Below are 22,188 nucleotides of genomic sequence, written 5' to 3'. Positions count from 1 at the left end.
GGGCATTAGGACCCACACAGACCACAAGATGAGCACCCCCTACTGGCCCCACTAACACCTTTTCCAGCAGCAACCTTAGTTTTTCCCAGGAGTCTCCAATCCGAGTGTTCTGGCGCACTATGGCTGCCGTCGCATCATCCAGGTGGGGCTGCACATTGGTGGTGGTAGAGGGGAGTCCCCACTACCTGTAAAGCACTTTGAGTGGAGTGTCCAGAAAAGCACTATATGAGTGTAAGCAATTATTATTAATAATTATTATTATTATTTTTATCCAGGTACTGACCAGGCTCACACCTGATTAGCTTCAGTGGGTTGCTACTGTGGCTGCTGGCTAGTAGCTAATAAGGCTTAATGCTAATGGTGTGCTCTGTGAAAGAGAACATTTGCTTGCTGTGTACATAAATAATAAAGCACTCTACAGTAAAAAAATACACAATGAGAGGAGACAACAGAATTACACCATTACAATAAGGGTTTGGAATACAGTGGAAGAGCAAAGCAATTGAATGAAGGTTTAAGTCTTGATTTCATTGTGCTCAGGGAAGGTGACTCTCTGGCATCCTTAGGAATAGAATTCCAGAGCTTTGGAGCATCACACCAGAAGGCCCTGTCACCCATAGACAGGCTTGGGGGACAGACAGGAGACCAGAATTAGAAGAGCGAAGGTTGTGAGGTGGGGAGTAGGACAATACTAGCTCAGACTGGTACAAATTCAAGATGGCGCCGTGTTAGTGGCAGCCTGCCACAGCAGCTCTGTGTCTTTTTGTTTCTTTCAGTTAGTTAATGCTAGTGTGTTAGTGTTTTTTCTTCATACCTTTGCCGGCAGCTAGATTTGCGATCACAACATAATGGATACTAGGAAGCTGAGAAACTTTTTCTTGTTTTTTCTGATACTCGTACCTCTTTTTCTATCTAATGCCAATAGCTACAGAGGCATTGTCTACACGCGGGACCAGCTGATCGCGCTAGCGCGTCCGGCTCTACTCACTGGAGAGAAGCCATTGGTGCCGGAGGAGCTGAGGAGAAGCCGAGGCGAAAGGCGAAGAGAAGGAGATTTAAACCCTACCTTCCTTCGATCATCCTGGGAAATGTGAGGTCCTTAGCGAACAAGATGGACGAACTGGGAGCATTGGTGAGGAGCCAGAGGGAGTATCGTGAATGCAGTATCATGTGTTTCACCGAGACGTGGCTGAAGGAACTTATTCCGGACTCAAACGTTACCATCGGCAGCTTTCAGACGGTGCGGGCGGACAGAAACACCGAGAGCGGCAAGAGGAAAGGAGGGGGGCTCGCGGTGCTTGTCAACAACAGATGGTGTAATCCTGGACATACTCATGTTAAGGAGCGCGTCTGTAACCCAGACATCGAACTGCTAGCCGTAGGACTGCGTCCTTACTATCTGCCGCAGGAGTTTACATGCGCCATCTTTGTCGTTGTTTACATTCCACCTACGGCAAATGCAGAGGTAGCGTGTGACGTCATAAACACAGTCACAGCCAGGCTAAAAACAAAGCACCCTAGCGCTTTTATAGCTATTTCAGGGGACTTTAACCACGTATCTATTTCCACCACTCTGCCTACTTTCCACCAGTTTGTTAAGTGCCCGACCAGAGAAAACAAAACACTGGACTTATTATATGCCAATGCTAAGGATGCATATAGTTCCACACCCCTTCCCCCCCTCCTGAGAGACTCCTCTCTAGGTTCTTTTGTCCAGGGATCTATAAGGCCATCGAGAAGTACTGTCGGGAATGCCCCGAGTGTCAGAAAAGTGCGCCACAACCTTATTATAGGAACCCTTTGATTCCCCTCCCAATTATTCAAACCCCCTTCGAACGGATTGGGATGGATTTGGTGGGGCCCCTGATCAGAACCACCAAAGGTCACCAGTATATTTTAGTAATAGTAGACTATGCTACCAGGTACCCCGAAGCCATTCCGTTGAGAGCTGCCACCGCCAAAAACATAGCTAGGGAGCTAGTACAACTGTTCGCTCGAGTCGGAATTCCTAAAGAGATCCTAACTGATCAAGGTACACCTTTTATGTCTAAAGTCATGCGAGACTTATGTAAGCTACTGGGTATACAGCAGATCCGAACCTCTGTTTATCACCCTCAAACCGATGGTCTAGTAGAACGTTTTAATAAGACCCTGAAAAGCATGCTTAGGAAGACGATGCAAAAGGATGGGAAAAATTGGGATCAGCTGCTCCCGTATCTCATGTTTGCGGTTCGAGAAGTACCGCAGGCTTCGACTGGATTTTCCCCCTTTGAATTATTATACTCTCGGAAACCACGGGGCCTATTGGACGTGGTCAAAGAATCGTGGGAACATCAACCTTCCCCTTTACAAACTATCATTGAGCATGTGGAACAGATGAGAGAAAGAATAAATGTTATTGTTCCCATAGTGAAAGGAAACCTGGAGAAAGCCCAGGCTCAACAACAACAAATTTATAACAGGGGAGCAGTTGCGAGGGAATTTCAGATTGGGGACAGAGTACTGGTTCTAGTTCCAACCCCAGAGTGTAAATTCTTGGCATCCTGGCAGGGACCTTATGAAGTGGTGGAAAAGGTGGGGCCAGTCAACTATAAGGTCAAGCAACATGACAGAAGACGGCAGCATCAAATCTACCACGTCAATTTGCTGAAAAAATGGCATGGCTCCGAAGTTCTGCTCACCAACTTTTCCCCAGACCCTCTGGAAGAAGAAACGGGTGCGGTAGCCGTGGGAGACCTGGCTCCGGCACAGAAACAGGAACTACAAGAATTCCTAACCCAAAACAAAGATGTTTTTTCCCGGACACCTGGTCGAACCCACCTTATACAACATAAGATTGTCACGGAATCAGGGAAAAAGGTAAGGCTACCCCCGTATCGAGTACCAGAAGCCAAAAGGAAATTGATTAAAGAAGAGGTGGGAAAAATGCTGGAGATGGGAATAATCGAGGAATCCCATAGTGAGTGGGCTAGCCCGATAGTTCTTATCCCAAAGCCGGATGGAACTATTCGATTTTGCAACAATTTCAAAAGGTTAAATGAGATCTCGCGGTTTGATGCATACCCCATGCCCCGTATAGATGAACTAATCGGGCGATTAGGTAACGCTCGATACATCAGCACCCTTGATCTTACGAAGGGATATTGGCAAGTGCTGCTGGCCAAAGAAGATAAAGCCAAAACCGCTTTTGCCACACCTGAGGGACTATATCAGTATAGGGTCCTACCCTTCGGTTTGCATGGCGCTCCCGCAACATTCCAAAGATTGATGGACCGAATTCTGAGACCGTATCAGAATTTTGCAGCCGCCTACTTGGATGACGTCGTAATCCACAGCACAACCTGGGAACAACATCTACAACACCTGGAAGCAGTAACTGGAGCGTTGCGAGCAGCAGGATTAACGGCCAACCCAAGTAAATGTTGTCTGGGGGCTAGGGAAGCCAATTACCTGGGTTATACGATCAGGAGAGGATTGATCATGCCCCAAGATCAGAAGGTACACTTAATCAAGAACTGGCCCAAACCAGCTACCAAGAAGCAAATTCGAACGTTTTTGGGACTGGCAAATTACTATCGACGTTTCATCCCAGGGTTTGCAGCCGTGGCCGCCCCTCTACACGATCTGAAGAAGATGAGCTGTCCGGAGAAAATAAAATGGACCGACTTGGAAGAGAACAACGAACTACTGCAAGGAGAAAGGTTTATGATTTTGGATTACGGACACAGGTTTAGGATACATCGCAGATTGGCTTTATTACGAACTTTTGGAACTCGGAACGGATCAGGACTAAGGGAACGGATTACGGACTGTATTAGGAAGACAGTTATTGGAAGAAACGCCACGGATCTGAGGACAGTAAAGTGTGGTGTAAGTACTACCTTCGTTTACATAAACTATCCCCCGGAGACACCACACTACTTTCAGAGAGTCCTTTATTTATTATGACCTTGCTGAAGCAGAGAAGCGACATAATCACAAATGTGACCAGTTTTTCTGCTGTTTCTGGTTAATAATGATTATTATTTTGTATTTTGATTAGTATTTTTCATAGCGTTCTTCCTCAGCTTTTAAGTTATTTGGTGAGCAAGAACCACTGAGAACGAGTCTGAATCAATAAAGAACACATATGGTACTGCTGTCCTGAGAACTACTGCTTCGTCCTAATTGAGCTTTTCAGTGTTGAAGAAGACGTTTCCAATTTCGATTGCTGGTTTCAGAGGATGTGCTACAAGATCACAGATTTATTTGAAAAGATTTGGAGATGCATTGGCTGGGATTCAAACCTGGCTCAATTGCATGAAGGCACCTATACTCAGCAATGTGAGGAAAGGAGAGGGGGCCAGAGGTAGTGTGGCTGAATGGTCTAATATGCTGGATTTTAGGCTCCACTTTCTCAGGCGTGTGGGTTTAAATCCCACTACTGCCCAATGTTTTAAGACCTTACTTCCTGTGATTTGTAATATGGTCAGTAAAAGCACTTTATGTGAGTATCTCTTACATTAGCGCTCCAAGTCACTTACTGCTCCACAGGTCCGGGGTTCAATCCCTGGCATCTTCAGGTGTTTTATATTACTGTACTCACATCGCAATCTTCTGTTGAGTGAGAACTCTTTGCTCGTGTTCATAGAAAGCCAGGTTAATCTTTTGAATCTCACCCAGGATTTCCTGAGAGATCATTCAGCGAGCGAGTCCTCCCTCTGGACTCCGCACTGAGCTGAAAGCTGCACGAATTCCTCACTGTGTGTCCTGTACTGTTACAGGTGGTCAAGCGTAAATGTGCAGCACAGTGACATGAACACCTTGAACTTTTTCTGTATGTGAAGGAAAATGCAAAAGAGCATGAAAAATATTGATCGTTTAAAACATCCATGGTACAACTCGAGCAAAAACTGAAGCACAAAACAACGACTTTCGATGATTACAAGAGATTCAAGAAACACAATCGTCTGCAGATGGGTTCAGATCCTGAACGCTTAAGTTAAAAGAACAAAAGCGAAGTAAACTCTCTTCATTGTCTTATAGTTTATGAAATAAAACAATTTCTTACTTTCTTAATAATTTCTTACTGTTGATAGACGATTTATTGAATTTTAACAGATTCACAATTACAAACATTTGGGTTAAACTGTAATTCACATACTCTAACGAAGAGAAACGTTAGTGTCTTCCGGTGTGTGAGCCCATTTCTCAAAAAATAAAAAAATAAGTTATATAAACTGAATTGTTCTACTTTCTAGGCTTGCATAGTCTTATTCATATTTCAGTTAAATCTTTTCTTCTGTAGTAATTTCAGTTGATATTATATTAATCCTGATTTACAATTTTTGGACATGGTTCATCTTAAATAATTTGTAATTAGTTTCAGTTTTGGAAAATCGTGCCCAGAAGCTACTAAAACTGGTAATGTTTGCATAATGTGTAATGTAATAGTAGCATTTGGGGTGGAAAACAAAGAGTACTTCTTGGTATGAATCCCAAAACTTCATAGGCAGCGTTCTAGGACTTTTTGCTTCAAATAAAGCTGTCAATACATCATAGATTTCTACTCCATCAATATCAGCAGTGTTATCACTACCGAACGCTAAATATAGATCCTGGCAATACTTTGTGAGATCTTCGAAAGAAAATCCAAAATTCTACTGAAGCAATCAAATTTATACGTTTCTTTTCGATCGAGAAGAGGATCATTCCTCTCAAAACTCAAAACATGCCTGTCTTTTCTTTTTTTCAAGGACAAATGGATTATTGAGGTGTAAAGATGGATTCAAAAAACAAAATCATCTGCTATTGCTGCTGTTTCTTTGATAGTTTCTTCAAATCCTTCAACTGATCATTGATATCAAGGAATAATATCATACAATTGTCGCCGTGCATCCTCAGCTAAAATGTTTTAAAAAGTGCGACAAAAGTACAAAATAACATTTATGGTTACTTCTATATTAAAATGAAGGTAAATATACCAAGATGTTAAAATACAATTGTACAGTGCTAACCTAATAATGCCTGTGAAGTTTTCCAACAAATTTGAACTGTAATTCTGAAATATTATATCTGAGAATTCAAAGAGAGTACAAAGATCAAATTCAATCAGTGAAAATACAACAGTAGTTCACTAAACTAAGTTTCTTCCCTGAAATGATTTGTTTGCGAAGCACCAAGCACCCTTGAATGGATGGCGGAAATCAAATATACAGATGGATTGAGAGTGTGCTTTCCAACTTTTGTGTAACATTTTCTTTTGATAAGGCAGAGTTGTCTTCACAATCTGGATTTTATTAAAAGGAGTGACATCAGTGTAAAACAGCTTTCCTTCTTGGGGAACAACGGTTGTGTTCCATATTTCTTATTATTTTAGTTTCAAGATCGCAATTTAGTGTGAAACATAAAAGCCAGCTGGAAAATCTGTTACACGTCATTTACAATGGCCTTTTAACTAATAGCCCGTGCAGGGATCAAACCCCAGCTGTTGGTACGAGTTTCGTAAGGCTCTGCAACATGCACATGAGAAACTAACCTCTGCTTCTTCATTATATACACAGCGAGCTATATTTGCAAGCTTACTGCCCTGTACAGGCTCTGTATTTGATTGCGGTACAAGACCGCCCGTGGAGAAATGAAGTGAGGAGGGTGTGTTCATTAAAAGGCTCAGCGTCCCTGGGAGGGCTCAAAACACCACCCTTTTGGTTAACACCCGAGCCACAAAGACTCATGTACAGCTTAACACGTCTCGGTCTCAGTGCAAGTGATACACTCCATAAACGTTTCGGAGATTCATTTGTTTTTAAAGGAAAATCACCAACAGCGGCCGAGATTTATTGGAGTTTTTTCATTCTATACTGCGATTTCTGAAGGGTACCCTGTGAAAATACGAGTTTTGACAAGAAGGGATGGACATATAAGGTCAGAAGGCTGGGGAACTGGACCTTATGGCGAAGGCTGCAGGTTCAGCAGCAGAACCTGTTCAGTATCAGTTGACTCCCATGTACTTAAAACACTCAATTTCCGGATTTAGAGTCAGACGTGCTACCGTTGCACCATGGGGTCCTTAATGAAAAAAAAAACAATCAGTGTTCCTGGATCTGTTGTCGAGAACAACACCTGCTCAAGAGCTACGCAGCAAGAATAAAATGTGGTCTGGGAAGAAGAGACTCTGTTTGGAAGAGCGGCGCTCCTCACAGGAGGAAAAAAAAAATCGCGACGCTGATGGGGGCTTAAAAGTAACTCTTTGGCGTGACCTCGTGGCTCAACGGAAGCGCGTCTGACTTCACATCAAAAGGCTACGTCGAGGTTTTTCAGGTTCTGCTTATGCTTAACACGGAATTCACACCATGCAGTTGAGTTCTATCTGTACACCACATAGATAATCTGAACAAAATAGGGTAATACAGATCACGCATTTAGTAGCTCACGCAGCGAATACCCTTGAATACAGGAGAAAAGGCACGGTTCACATCTGCGAATCATCACCTCCGTCTTTAGAGACAGCTACATCAGATCTCAGTTTCAGATCTCCTTTATTACAGAGTAAAACAAACCTGAAAGTTGAAGATTTTAAGGACACTTGTGTTTTATTGAACAGTGTCTTAAACCTGAAAATGTAATTTGAAAAAAAAACCGCTATTAGACATTAGCTGGTGCCTTTTGTAACGATTTGTTATTTCATGCTGGAAAACAAAGGAAACAGACCCAACGTTCGCTTTCAGGTGCGGTTCATTACATAATCTATTACTGAAGAGCCTGATTAAAATTTACACGAACCAGCTAGAAGTCGAACCTACAATCTTAAGATCCGAAATCAGATGCGTTATTTATTAAAACTCTAGTATATCACATAACCTGAATTCCCCCATAGTGTGCTCAGCGCCGCTACTAGTAATACACCGCCCCGTCTAAAATTTCAAAGTGAGAAACGTGTGTTTTCTGATTTATTATGAGTTTTAAAATATAATATATTTAAATCAGACAAAGGGTTTATATTTCGCACTGAAATTCCGATTGATTGAGAATTCAAAGAAAGACTGTTTTCTTCCACAATACCGTGAAATTATCACATCCACCAGACTCTCCAAGTTCTCCAGACCTTGCTGGGTGAGCATTTGCTCCGTTAAATAAGGTCACGTATCGTGTTAAATCATTTCTTCTCAACACCACAGTTCCTGGTGCACGTTTTCTCTATGAAAAAATACATTTTTCCCCTTGCACGATTTCTCGTTTTTTTATCAAAGCGTACAGAAAGAAGATAGAAGTAGAAACAGTGTCGCAAAAGAACTCTGTCGCTGTTGGGATATGTCAAACGCATTGAACATGAAAAATGCTAGATAAAAGTCATTTTCTCTTCGTTTCTCAGTGTCAGGGCTGCTACAGTACATCAGGAAAATAAAGTATATGCTCAATAGAGGGGTTGTCATATTTTGTCTGATAATCAAACATAAAAAACAATTATGGAATATGGACAAATTCAAACAATTTATGAAATATGAAATAGAAATCTTGCTTATCAGTGCAGAAGAAATACTGCCAGTTGGCAAGAAACGACAGCATTGTTTTTCTCTAACCAAAAACCTGCATAGGGAGATCAAAATCCACTTGAAAAAATCCACTTGAGATTTTTTCGTTGGGGAGGAGGGTTGTGGAAGGGCAAACAAATAAATCTGTTCCGTTACGAACGGCTAAGGTCGCAGGTGATTCACTCCTCTTGACTAGGTCGCGCTAGGAGGTGCAGAGAAGTTTATATCCGGCTGAAGAAACTCATCTTTCTCAGCTCCGCTTCTCTATTGTTTTGAAGCTGTGGCCGCGCTAACGAATGACGTCATTATACTGCGCGACTCTGCATGTATTTCACCCACGTGTGGATGACTGAATAATTTTCTTTAAAGAAAGTTGTTGTTTTTCTTTAAAATAACTTCAGGTTCTGAATACGTAACGTCTTGTCGACTGTGTTTATGCTTGAACAGAGCACAGCCCTGACAACAGGATCTGTGAAGAATAAAAAATAAGTTGTTCTGTTTAAACTCCGGAAGTCAGCCTTTGTTTCTGACCGACTCTGAAGAAGGATGGCGGAGTGCTTGTTAAATCTGCTAACCCAGCTTGACTCTTTCATGCACGTTTTGCTCAAATCGATCGTGTATGAAGTGTCAGAAGTTTTTGGAAACAGGATGTGTGATTCGGAGGACGAGTTTCAAGACAAACTCCGCAGCGTCTCCCAGATCCTGGTGAGACGGGCCGTGTTTAAAATCACACAGTGTGTGGAGGACAGTGTCGGGAGTGAAATGGCGCAACTGAAGAAGGAAAACGAGAGCCTGAAGTGGAGATTGCAGCTGAGGGAGAAGGAGTCGGGAGCAGGAGGAGATCAGGAACCGACAAACAGTGTTGGACACACGCTTCCCTGTGAAGTCTCTGCAGAAATAAAAGAAGAAATGGATACGGAACTGCAGCTCTCAGGTCAGTGAGGTGACTTGTATGAAGTCAGTATGTGTGTTTAAAACCAGTGTCTATAACTTCCTCACTGGTGAGATTTTTTAAATAACAAACTTTATTTTTAAGAAAACATCTCGTAAGAGTAAACATTCTCGTTATCTAACAAACTATGAAACTGTCATCAAAAAACTTTCCTCACTGGTGAGAATATAGTGCAGAGATGCAGAGTGAAGTGGGAAAGACTTGTGTGATGTAGCAACGGGATTCTTTACTGGAAACTGAACTGTTTTGTCCGGTTACGGTGCTGAAAACACCTCGTTCGCATTCAACAATTGTTCCACTGAATCAATTTGTAATCCAACGTCATTATGAAACAACATTTATAAATATTGTATTTACGTTGTATTGGTCTAGATTTTATATGTATACTAATGATTGTGTACATAAAAATTATTTCAATTGGTTTAAGTATTACCGTCCTCCACGGTCTGTGTCTGTATTAACTCCTCTGGAATATTAATCCAGTGTGTCTGTATTAACCTCTCTAAGTAGGCTGGGCAAACGATTTTTAATTTTTTTTAAAAAAGAAATAAAAAATGAGATATAATGATGTGTTCCTGCTTAACTTAGACATGGCACGACTTTAAAACCTATAAAAATAGGTTTCGAGAGTTAAAAACCACTTTTTATGCGCGAAAAATGGGTGATTTTTCTTCCTCGTGATCAGCTCAGAATCTTTGTGTACGCTGTAAGGTTTTTACTTCTTAATTAAACGTTTAAAATACACGAATTTCATAAAGACAACACACGTTTCGAAGAGAAAAAATCCCATTCTTTTCTCTTCCTGGTGTGTGAAACTGATCAGCAGGTCTTTTTTCCCCAATCAGAGGCTCTGAAAATAGCGTACCGCCCACTGCGCGCCGTCAGAGAGGGGCGCGGCACCGAGAGAGGGAGGAGGTGCGGAGCTCAGCAGTACAGAACGAACATTCTGCTGCCTGGAGCGCTTATGGCAGCGATCGCGTCTGCATTTATAACTTAGTTTTTAAAATTAATCAAGCAATATGAAGCATCTCTTTTTACTTTTAAGTCACTTAATTATCATTAAGCACAATTTTCTCACCACTTAGACTACTTTTTGATACCATCCTTAGACAAAGCAGAAACTTCTTGTTCTGTCTAATGACATTACAAGTGAAAAGATTACAGAATTTAATCGTCTTTAATTTTGTTACGTTATACAGTTTAGAAACGTTTCATCCATATAAACACCACAAAACTATTCTCGATTGTATTTCTGAATGGTATGTTACACTTAGTTCACTGTTTTAATTACGCCTAATTAAGAAAGTTAGGTGTTAGCATAAACTATTACCAATCAATATTAAATTTAGCACTGTAATAAGTTGTTGCACTTTCCCCCGCATCTTGTAAAAATATATTTTCATTGTTCAAATATACATTAAATCTGACTATCATATAATAAGTTAAATACAAAACTAAAGAAGAAATAGGTTTAAATATAATTCAAAATATTTTGCTAACAATGTTAACTGTTTATAAATAAATTGTATTAACTAAAGAGTAGGATGGCACAGTTGTTAGTTTGCTTTTTGTTTTGTTTCTTTTTCATAAATACAACAGTAGTACCTGATGTCTCAGTGGCTTTCAAAATTAAATTATGCATGCAAACCTGTGAACTAGAAAGATAACTAAGATATCCATCCATTTATAATGGTGGCAAAGTGGTTAGCATTGCTATCTTGGAGCACTGGGGTCCTAGATTCAATTCCTGCCATCCTGTGTGTGTGGGGTTTGCATGTTCTCTCTGGGTTACATGGTTTTTCTCCATATGTGTGATATGACTCCCTCTCGCACTCCAAAACATACTGGTCAGTTAATTGGTTTATGGGAAAACTGGCCCTGGTGTGTGTGTGTTTGTGTCTGTCCTGTGATGGACTGGCGCTATGTCCAGGTGTATTCTGCCTTGTGTCCATTGCTTACTGGAATAGGCTCCAAATCCTCTGTACTGGATAAAGAGATTAGAAATAGATGGAACTATACACAGTGTTAGAAACCCACTATGAAATGGCAGCATCTCACTGAGAATAAAATATTTTATAGTGCTGGCCTTTCCACCTCTCTTGCACATCAGTATCCATACCTAGTTATTTAAACAAATTGCCTCTAATTATAAACATCTTAATATGCTGGCTCTGTGGATCCGCATCAGCTATGTTTGCCCATTCCTTCAATTCATGTGCATCCAACACACAGTTCAATGCTAGTAACTGCACAAAATCTAAAATACAATCCTCATTTCAGTATCTATCTAAACATACAGTCTGTTAACTTCATCATCTTCATCAAAAGTATGCCTAACCCCATTAGAAAGTGTTCTTGTTATCAGTGTATTCCTTAGCTTTCCCAAAATTATCTTCTTCTTACCAACATCTCTAGTCTTTTATCCTGCAATAACTCAGCCAACACTTAAATCCCCAAAAGCTGCTTGTGTTAATTTCTTTAAATCACAAATATCATGTGTAAATACTGGCCATTTAATACTCTGCATTGTGGGATAATAATTTATTTTAAAGGGAACTAGAGAAACTAAGAACTAGAGAAATTAAGAAAGGCTTTTTTTTCTAGAATTAATAAATGCACATCCTGTTCACTGGGGAAATTAAATCCACACTGAGCAATCTTCAATATGTTCAGAATATGACAGCGAGAATCCTATCAGGGATGCATTACACCTGTTTTCAAGTCCTTGCACTGGTTACCTATCAGGTTTCGAGTCAACTTCAAATTCCTCATCCTCATTCAGTACCTACAGTATATGGCTTATTATCTGTCTACTCCCCCACCTTTGTCCGTCTGACTCTGGTCTTCTAGCTGTCCTCAAGAACATCTACATTCTGTGGGTGACAGGGTCTTCTCTAGCTGCACCCCAGAGCTCTCAATTTGTATTCCCAGTGATATCAGTCACGTACCCTGAGTGCATTTAAATCTAACCTCAGAACCTTTCTTTTCAGAAGACTTAGTGTCTGTATCTGCTTCATTTTCTAATTTTGGTAGCACCTCTAACTGCTTGTCTTTCTTATATGCATTTACTTTGTAATCTGTGGTCCTTTTATCTGTTTTTACATCTATTGGATTGCTTTGAGTTGCCACCTTTAATGGTGATATATCAAATAAAGTTTATTATTATTGTTATAGGGAAACATGATCAGATTTTCCCTGGTTCAGAAAAAAAGATCTAAAGTATACTAGTTTGTCACTCTTCTCATTCCCTTTGCTAAATGACTTTTCATACTAATCTGATCAATCTAACTGCCAGTTTTCTGTGCTTTCTCTATCCTGCTAGATTTGCAATTATTCTGAAAATTTTCATCTTGAAATAACTCATTTCTAAATACCTTTTTCACTGTTAACATCCTGCAGCAACTCTGCAACAAAATATACACTTAGCACAGTTCATCCTGCTACCAACATTGAATTAAAAAAATCTTATGATTTCTATATTTATATCTTTATTTAGTGGTTTCATTAGTGACAAAGGCTAAACTTTCTTGGAAAAATGTATTTTATGTGTTGCTGAAAAAACTGACTTGCTTTAACAAAATATGTTTACAAGTCCTTTCACCTGGCTGTTTACCTAAATGCCCAACTATCTGAGAAGCCCTCCATGAAACCATAGTTGCTATTAATTCATTTAGGGTTCACTGACAGAATTGCTGTTTTTTATGCATGCTAATTTCTGATTCCTCACTCTGTTTCATGTTTATAGATAAGACTATTGATCGCGAAGGGAAATTGATGTACATGTTTGCATGTTCTTTTGTAACATACACCTTTTTGTGATTTTTTTTGTATATCTAAGCAAGTGTTCCTGCATCCCTCTTCTGCACTATAGGCATGGCTTTTATTCTGTTTGCTCCATTTCTAAAACTTTTTGCTCATGTGCATTTTTGTATTTTTTTACACCTCTAGCACTTTAACGTCCTTAATTTGTAGAATTAATTTGAGTTTTAGCCTTAAAAATCTTAAGTTTTCACTATCTTTTGTTTCTTGTCCTACAACTGTTATTATTGATCACCGAATTATTGTACTTGACATGACTTCATTCAGCCTTTCCTGAACGTCTATGACGGGCAGAGAGAGTGCTGTTTCTGGTGCGATCTTTTGCAGCTGACATTTCACTGTTTTAAACGAACAAGAAATTAGATTGCTCATAAATCACTTATGCTATATAAATACAGCGTAATTGCCCTCCGAAAATCCTCTTTTTCTTGTTCGTTTTAGAGACCTTGATCGAAACTGATTTTAGATGTCAGAAAGGATTTATTTTCTCTGTATTTCCTACATTGCTTTGTCGAGATTTTAACTTTATATTTAGGCTCAGATTTCAACTATAAATCGTACACTAATTAATAGCAGTAAATACTGATGTTTTGCTCCCTCTTACCACAAAAATACATATGTTTTGTAGCTGGGATGAACTTTATTTCGTACGCGTAGCTACTGCGATTTGGACACGAAGCGGTTAAAGATGGCGGCAAATCAGGCACCCAGAGGGGGGGGGGGGGGCGTCTTCTTGCCTCCATAACTAAAATGCCAAATAGGAGTGGCTTAAGCGACATACACAGTCGTGTAACTGACAGTTTGAGGTAGCCTATCGTGTAAATTTCGCTTTGTTGCTGATAGGTTAAGCTTTCGAAACTCTGCCCCAAAGTCATGTGACTGATTTTTCGCCCTGTTTCGTTGGTTAAACGCAATGATCACAAGTACCACCATAGTTACTGGGATGTGTAGTTTTTAATTCCGTTTGAATTATAACTGTACGTACTGTCTTCATATTTGGCCAGGGCTTTAAAGAGAAGGCGCGCCAAAAAAATTCGGTGCCGTCGTCTCCGCTTTAAAGGTACCCCCGTGCTGGAAGAATTTGACCTCGGAACGTTTGAACAGCGTACTCTAAGTGCATTGTTTATATACTGTACTGTGCAGTAAGTGTGTGTGAATCAACCCCTCTCTCTCTCAGTGCAGTGTTAATATACCGGAGTGTCCAGTCAGTGTGTCTGTATTAACCCCTCTCTCAGTACTGTGTTAATGTACTGTAGTGTTCAGTCAGCATGTCTCTATTAACACCTCTCTTTCAGTGCAGTTTTAATGTAATGTTATGCCCAATCACTGTCTGTATTTACCCCTCTGTCTTAGTGTAGTGTTAATGTACTGTAGTTTGCAAGCAGTTTGTCTGTTAACCACCTCTCTCTCTCAATGCATTGTTTATGTGCTGTAGTGTACAGTCAGTGTCTGTATTAACCCCTCTCTTTCAGTATAGTGTTAATGCACGGTAGTGTCCAGTCAGTCTGTCTGTGTTCACCCCTCTCTCTTAGTGCAGTGTTCATGTGCCCTCTCTCTCAGTGCAGTGTTAATGTGCTGTTATGTCCAATCAGTGTCTGTATTTACCCCTCTGTCTCAGTGTAGTGTTAATGTACTGTAGTGTGCAGTCAGCTTGTCTGTTAACCCACCTCTCTCTCTCAGTGCATTGTTAATGTGCTGAAGTGTCCAGTCAGTGTCTGTATTAACCCCTCTCTCTCAGTATAGTGTTAATGCTCTGTAGTGTCCAGTTAGTCAGTGTGTCTGTATTAACCCCTTTCTCTGATTGCAGTGTTAATGTTCTGTGGTGTCCAGTCAGTCTGTATTGATCCCTCTCTCTCAGTATAGTGTTAATGCTCTGTAGTATCCAGTTAGTCAGTGTGTCTGTATTAACCCCTTTCTCTGATTGCAGTGTTAATGTTCTGTGGGGTCCAGTCAGTCTGTATTGATCCCTTTCTCTCAGTGCACTGTTAATGTAAATGTAATGTGATTGTGATATTATTACAGTAGACTTACTTTTTACATAGTAGTTAGGTTTCTGACAAAGCTAAATCAGAACACCCCCTTATACCCACTTATTCCGCTATGTTTAAACAACCCAAATTGATTGTGAGTGTACTTGTACGCGTGTGTGTAGTTTAAAGCTTTTTAGATCACATGGCCTCAGCTATCACTACTATGCTGATGATACTCAAATATACATCCATACCAAACCTAACGCTGATGTGTCTGTCTCTATTCTTTTTAGTTGCATCTCCCATATAAAATCTTGGATGACTCAAAATGTCCTTCATCTTAACTGTGACAAGACTGAAGTCATGCTTATTGGCACCACCCATCAACTTTGTAAAACCAATGTGTAACCCTATCTGTAGATGGTCTTGTACTTGAGCTTCAGTGTAAATTGAAAAACTTGGGGATGATATTTGACGTTTGACCCATATGTGCAGCATGTTGTCAAAACATCTTTCATTCACTTCAAAAATATTGCTCCACTACGCCCTGTGTTATCACTAACTGTGGCTGAAAAGAGTTGTCTAATCTTGAATAGACTACTGTAACGCTCTACTCTCTGGGGACTCTAAATCCACATTGAACAAACTTCAGTATGTCCAAAATTCAGTAGCCAGAATCCTGACTAGGTCTAGTCACATTACTCCTATCCTGGAGTCCTTGCACTGGCTTCCTGTCAAGTTGCATGTCGACTTAACAATCCTCCTGCTCACCTATAAGGCTCTCCATGGCTTGGCACCTCAGTACCTGTCTGGGTTATCATCCTACTCCCCACCTCACAACCTTCACTCTTCTAATTGTGTTCTCCTATCTGTCCCCAAGTCCGTCTACAATCAATGGGTGACATGGCCTTCTCCTGTTGTGCCCCCAAGCTCTGGAACTCTCTCCCCAAGGATATCAGAGAGTCACATTCTCTAAACTCCTTCAAATCCAGATTCAAAACCTTCTTCTTTAGAAGACCCTTCATTGAACTATTCTTTACCCCTCTGCTCCTACTGTATTTAGTACCACCATCTACTGTCTCCTCTAACTGTGTGTTCTCATCATGCTTATTTTGTGTATTTTTTGTTGTTGGCATTCTGTAAAATGCTTTGAGAAGCCACTTTTAAAGGTGCTATATAAAATAAAGTTTTTTATTATTATTATAAAGATTTTGTCTTGTTCTGTTTACAGGTGCAGAGGCCAGTGCTCTCTCTGAGGCTGGGGAAAGGGCTCCTCTTGAACAAAAGCACAGTGAGGAGGAGTGGGGCTCCAGTCTGATGCAAGAGACAGAGCTCACTGCTCCAGAAGGGAAAAAGACTCTCAGTGAGCAGCACACAGAGAGCAGACAGATTGTTGAGGTTCTGGACTCTGTGCCCATGATGAAGATGGAGTCTGAGAGTGAGACACCTGGGCTCTTAGTATGTGATGATTTTACAAAGAAGATGAATAATCTGGACTCGAACAATATTACACAAGGCTGTAATGAACTGGGCTGTGTCTCTGTACAAGAGCACAGTGAAGAACTGGATGTCTTTAATCTTACAGAGCAGGACATGGAGCCCCAGTTGATTGACTGTGCAGAGCAGCAGACTGATGTACCTGGTGAAGAGAACATTGTTGAGATACAGCACCGAGAGGAGAGTCAGTACAGGGAGGAGCAACAGCAGCTCCTACAGGGCTTGATAATTAGGCCTTGTTCTGTTCAAGTGGAGAGACTGTCATTGCACAGTCTCAAACAATCATGTAATCCCTTAGCATCTGATGACTTTACACACAGGTTTAATAACCTGGTTACTGAGAAAATTGCTGAAAGTTTTAATGAACTGGAGAGTGTGTCTGTTCTTGGGCAAAGAGAGGAACAACTGAATGAACTGGGCGGTTTTAGTTTCAGAGAGCTGGAGAAGGAGCCCCAGATGATTCACACTGCTGAGCAGAACACTGAGGGACATAATGAAGAAAACAAATCTCACTTTCATCACACAGAGCAAGACCATTCCATGGAGCATTTGCAGAATAAGAGACCCCAGCATGATCAGAGGATGAGGAAGAATCACTCAAGGCCTTGCTCCGATGGAGTGCACAAACTGCTATTATGGCACAGGGAGGAGGAGCGTTTCTGTCAGTCTAGCATTTCAAAACCCTACCGGCACCTTCACACAGGAGAGAGGCCGTTCAGCTGCAGTCAGTGTGGGAAGAGTTTTAGTAAAATAAATCACTTACAATCACACCAGCGCATTCACACAGGGGAGAGACCGTTCAGCTGCAGTCAGTGTGGGAAGAGTTTTAGTCGGTCAGATGTCTTAAAAACCCACCAGCGCTTTCACACAGGAGAGAGGCCGTTCAGCTGCAGTCAGTGTGGGAAGAGTTTTAGTCGGTCAGGTGACTTAAAAACCCACCAGCGCATTCATACAGGAGAGAGACCGTTCAGCTGCAGTCAGTGTGGGAAGAGTTTTAGTCGGTCAGATGTCTTAAAAACCCACCAGCGCATTCATACAGGAGAGAGACCGTTCAGCTGCAGTCAGTGTGGGAAGAGTTTTAGTCGGTCAGATGTCTTAAAAACCCACCAGCGCTTTCACACAGGAGAGAGACCATTCAGCTGCAGTCAGTGTGGGAAGAGTTTTAGTCAGTTAGGTAACTTAATAACCCACCAGCGTATTCACACAAGAGAGAGGCCGTTCAGCTGCAGTCAGTGTAGGAAGAGTTTTAGTCGGTCAGATGACTTAAAAACGCACCAGCGCATTCACACAGGAGAGAGACCATTCAGCTGCAGTCAGTGTGGGAAGAGTTTTATTCGGTCAAGTACCTTAATAACCCACCAGCGCATTCACACAGGAGAGAGGCCGTTCAGCTGCAGTCAGTGTGGGAAGAGTTTTAGTCAGTCAAGTAGCTTAATAGCCCACCAGCGCCTTCACACAGGAGAGAGGCCGTTCAGCTGCAGTCAGTGTGGGAAGAGTTTTAGTCGGTCAGATGTCTTAAAAACCCACCAGTGCTTTCACACAGGAGAGAGACCATTCAGCTGCAGTCAGTGTGGGAAGAGTTTTAGTCAGTTAGGTAACTTAATAACCCACCAGCGTATTCACCCAGGAGAGAGATCATTCAGCTGCAGTTAGTGTGGGAATAGTTTTTTTCCAGTCAGGTGACTTAAAAACACCAATCTAGTCACCAGGTCAGTCACCAGTCAAGTCAACTAAAATGTCTTTTAGTGCAAGTAGGTAGAATTATCAGCATGTGACATCCGAAGAAGGCTCCACTGTCGAAACATTTATTTTCTTCTTTTTTCAGCAAACCTTTACTTGTTCCCAAAATATCTATTAGTCATAGTCACCCACTTTTGAGTTTGTCTGGTCCATTAAATTTTGACTATACTCTTATTTACAGTTGACTGAAATAGAAATAGCTCTTGTCACAGAGTTTAATTTGTGTATAGTAAAATGTTTTTAGTTTAATTCAATTTTAAAATGAATTAAGTCTACATTTAATTAATTTCTAAATTGAATTGAATTCCTTATACCCTTGGAATGTTAATTATAGTCATGTTTAATTTACAATTAAGACTGTCTCATTGGATAGGCTTGTAATTGTTTAACAGCTTTTAACTTACCATGTTAAGCAAAGAACACTCTTAAGGGAAAAAAAAGTCACACATCTGATTAAATTCTACAGAAAGAGCTCAAAGTCTTTGTTGCACAATCTAAAGTGTATTTATCCCCAGGGAGGATATATATCAAATACAAGAAATATTTATGCAATAAAGGGTAAAAAATAAAGAATAAGATATTGTATGAATCTCTTTTAATAAGAAAATCTATTTTGGCACCATTAGTAATAATTCCATATTTTAATGTTTTTTTTCACTGCAGCTATTTTTTTTAAACACTACAGGACAAGCAATATATACAGTGCCTTCAGAAAGTATTCACATCCCATTGTTTATTTCTCATTCTGCTGTGTTGCAAAGTCAAATTAAATCATATTTGAATGGGATTTTTTCCACTCTTGTAGAAGCAATTCTCTGTAATGTTAAAATTAAATTAAGTATTTATAATTGAAAATTACTTAATTGATAAGTATTCACTCCCTTTGTTTAAACAACCTAATTTGGGTCAATTATCTTGAGAGATCACACTTAATACATTAACAAGGTACACCTGTGTTAATTTCAAATTCACTGGTGTTCAATTGCTTGATAAATTGCACAATAAATATCACTGACTGTCAAAAAAACCACCAACAACAGGCAATGTTCAAAACAGCAAAAAGATAACAGGTTATGTGCAAAAACATGCAACAGCAGAATGAAATAAAGGGAATGAAATTATGGCGATCTACCTCTACCATACATTGACATGTATGGTAGAGGTAGATTTTCAATGTGTTTTTGGGTTTTTGGTAAGAAAGAAAGAAGGCGCTGTGAGTTTCAGATCATAGGTGAGAGTGAGAGAGGCTGGGAGTTTAATAGTTTGATAGTGCGGGGGTAAAAACTGTCTGAGTCTGGTAGTCCAGGCCCGAATGCTCCGGTACGGTTTTCCAGATGGTAGCAGATCATAAAGTCTGTAGCTGAGGTGTTTGGGGTCTTTGATGATGCCTAGAGCTTTCCTCAAGCACCGTCTGTCATTAATGTCCTGTATAGATGGGAGGGCAACCCCAGTGATAGACTGGGCAGTTTTCACCACCCACTGTAGGGCTTTGCAGTCAGAAGCACTGCAGCTGCCATACCACACTGTGATGCAGCCTGTCAGTGTGCTTTCTGTAGTGCATCTGTAAAAGTTAGTGAGGATCTGGGGATATATCTTAGCCTTCTTCAACCGTCTTAGGAAGTACAGGCGCTGTTGCGCTTTCTTGATCAGACAGGTGGTGTTGAGAGACCATGTGAGGGCCTCGGTGATATGGACGCTAAGGAATTTAAAGTTACTGACCCTTTCAACTTAAGCACATTGTGAAAGGTGTTGATGGGGTCTGTTAATTTAGCCTCAAACAAAAGTTAAACTAAGATGCCATAAAGCTGATTTGCTTTATCAGCCCCAGTGACTTAACGTTACATAATAACAGACAGGAACAACACCCACAGACAGGACAAACCAGACCAATGTCTGCTGCATATCAAAGGGCAGAACCTAGAGCAAGACAGAGTAGGACAAGAAGTAATTATATATCAAAGAACAGGACAAGCACTCAGATTGTGAAACAAACTTTCTTCTGACTGTATATATAAGAGCTGGGAAACCCTTGCAGTTTGTCTGTTCTGTGGGGCAGACCCAGCGCGCATTGTTGGACTTATTGAGCTCAATAAAACTGAATCCACACAAGACTGTGTCCTGCTAAGGAAGCTAAGGTTAATAATATTATTAATAATATGAGTATAGACCAGTTGTGCTAGCAGTTTAATCACCAGTGACTGCTGAGCTGAGTGTTAAGCGAGGAGTTGGCCCTGTATGCTAACACCAGACTCATATTCACTGACCTCAAGGGTACTTGTAAGTGTGATGGCAGCTCCGCTGGCAGCACTGATAGATCTGGAGATGCTATCTAGTCCAGATAAAACAGGGTCGGTTCTAGACCACTTAAGGAGGAGTATTATAAGGGCTAAAGGTAAAGGGAACATGGAAACAAAAGTTATGTATTAAGATTGAAATAAAACCTAATAATATTAATTGCTTACACTTTTATAGTGCTTTTCTGGACACTCCACTCAAAGCGCTTTACAGGTAATGAGGACTCTCCTCCACCGCCACCAATGTGCAGCCCCACCTGGATGATGCAACAGCAGCCATAGTGCGCCAGAACGCTCACCACACATCAGCTCTCAGTGGGGAGGAGAGCAGAGTAATGAAGCCAGTGCAGAGATGGGGATTATTAGGAGGCCATGATTGGTAAGGGCTAATGGGAAATTTGGCCAGGACACCAGGGTTACACCCCTACTCTTTTTCAAGAAACACCCTGGGATTTTTAATGACCACAGAGATTCAGGACCTCGGTTTTACATCTCATCTGAAGGACGGCGCCTGTTTAAAGTGTAATGTCCCCGTCACTATAATGGGGTACTAGGACCCACATGGACCGCAGGGTGAGCGCCCCCTGCAGGCCCCACTAACACCTCTTCCAGCAGCAACCTTCCCAGGAGGTCTCCCATCCAGGTACTGACCAGGCTCACACCTGCTGTGCTTCAGTGGGTTGCCAGTTGTGAGTTGCAGCTGCTGCTAAATGAATGGCGATAGTATTGTTGTTAAGTTATGAGAATATGGGGAGGGAATTAATACAAATGTTGTTTAGCAATGCTAAGTCAAGAAAAGAAGACAAACAACTTTTAAAAAAAGTTAAAAGAAGGGTTGTGCGACAAGCAAAAAGGGTAAAAAACAGGTAGTGATGGGCTGCGAGAGGTGGCGATGACGGAGAAGAATGTGAGGTGTGGAGAGGACAGAAGTATAAGCCTGGATGGGTGATAGAAGAAAGAACTGGAGTATAAATGTAAAGAATAACCTTCTGCCTTCCACCTCATAACCCTGGTGAGGCAAAAAAGAATAATACAGCACACAATAGCACAGAACGTGTGCTCAAAAGTACGATAAGCAAAAAAAAAATTGGATTGCAATCTGATTGGAAGTAACAAACATTGCTTGTTGAAAAAAACTGAATGGAATACGTGATACTGTGTTTATTAAAAGTTACACAGCCGTTAAAATAGATACATGTAAAAGTAAAATGGACGCTGTCATTTCGTATAGTTTTCACTGGGATGTTATTTTGTTCAATCTTTTTATCTGTTATCTACCCGTAGAGTCTACAGTTTTAATCGATAATTTACTACTTATGTCTGTGAAACACAGTGAGAGGGAGCTCCCGTTCCTCATTCAAACTAATCAAAGCTACTGATGAGGAAAGAAAGAGTTGAGTAACTAT

The 22,188-nt window shown here is 40.8% G+C and overlaps 1 pseudogene; it reads left to right on the top strand.

Moving 5' to 3' along the window:
• The first annotated feature begins 8,832 nt into the window (after nucleotides 1-8,832).
• Nucleotides 8,833-21,813, top strand: LOC148637252 (uncharacterized; annotated as a pseudogene).
• Nucleotides 21,814-22,188: the final 375 nt, after the last annotated feature.

Source organism: Lepisosteus platostomus, unplaced genomic scaffold, assembly GCF_059453375.1.
Source record: "Lepisosteus platostomus isolate fLepPlt1 unplaced genomic scaffold, fLepPlt1.hap1 Scaffold_127_H1, whole genome shotgun sequence".
In the NCBI taxonomy this organism is placed as follows: Eukaryota; Metazoa; Chordata; class Actinopteri; order Semionotiformes; family Lepisosteidae; genus Lepisosteus; species Lepisosteus platostomus.
Note: the sequence above shows the minus strand (reverse complement) of the source record. Positions and strands in the feature narration are given on the sequence as shown.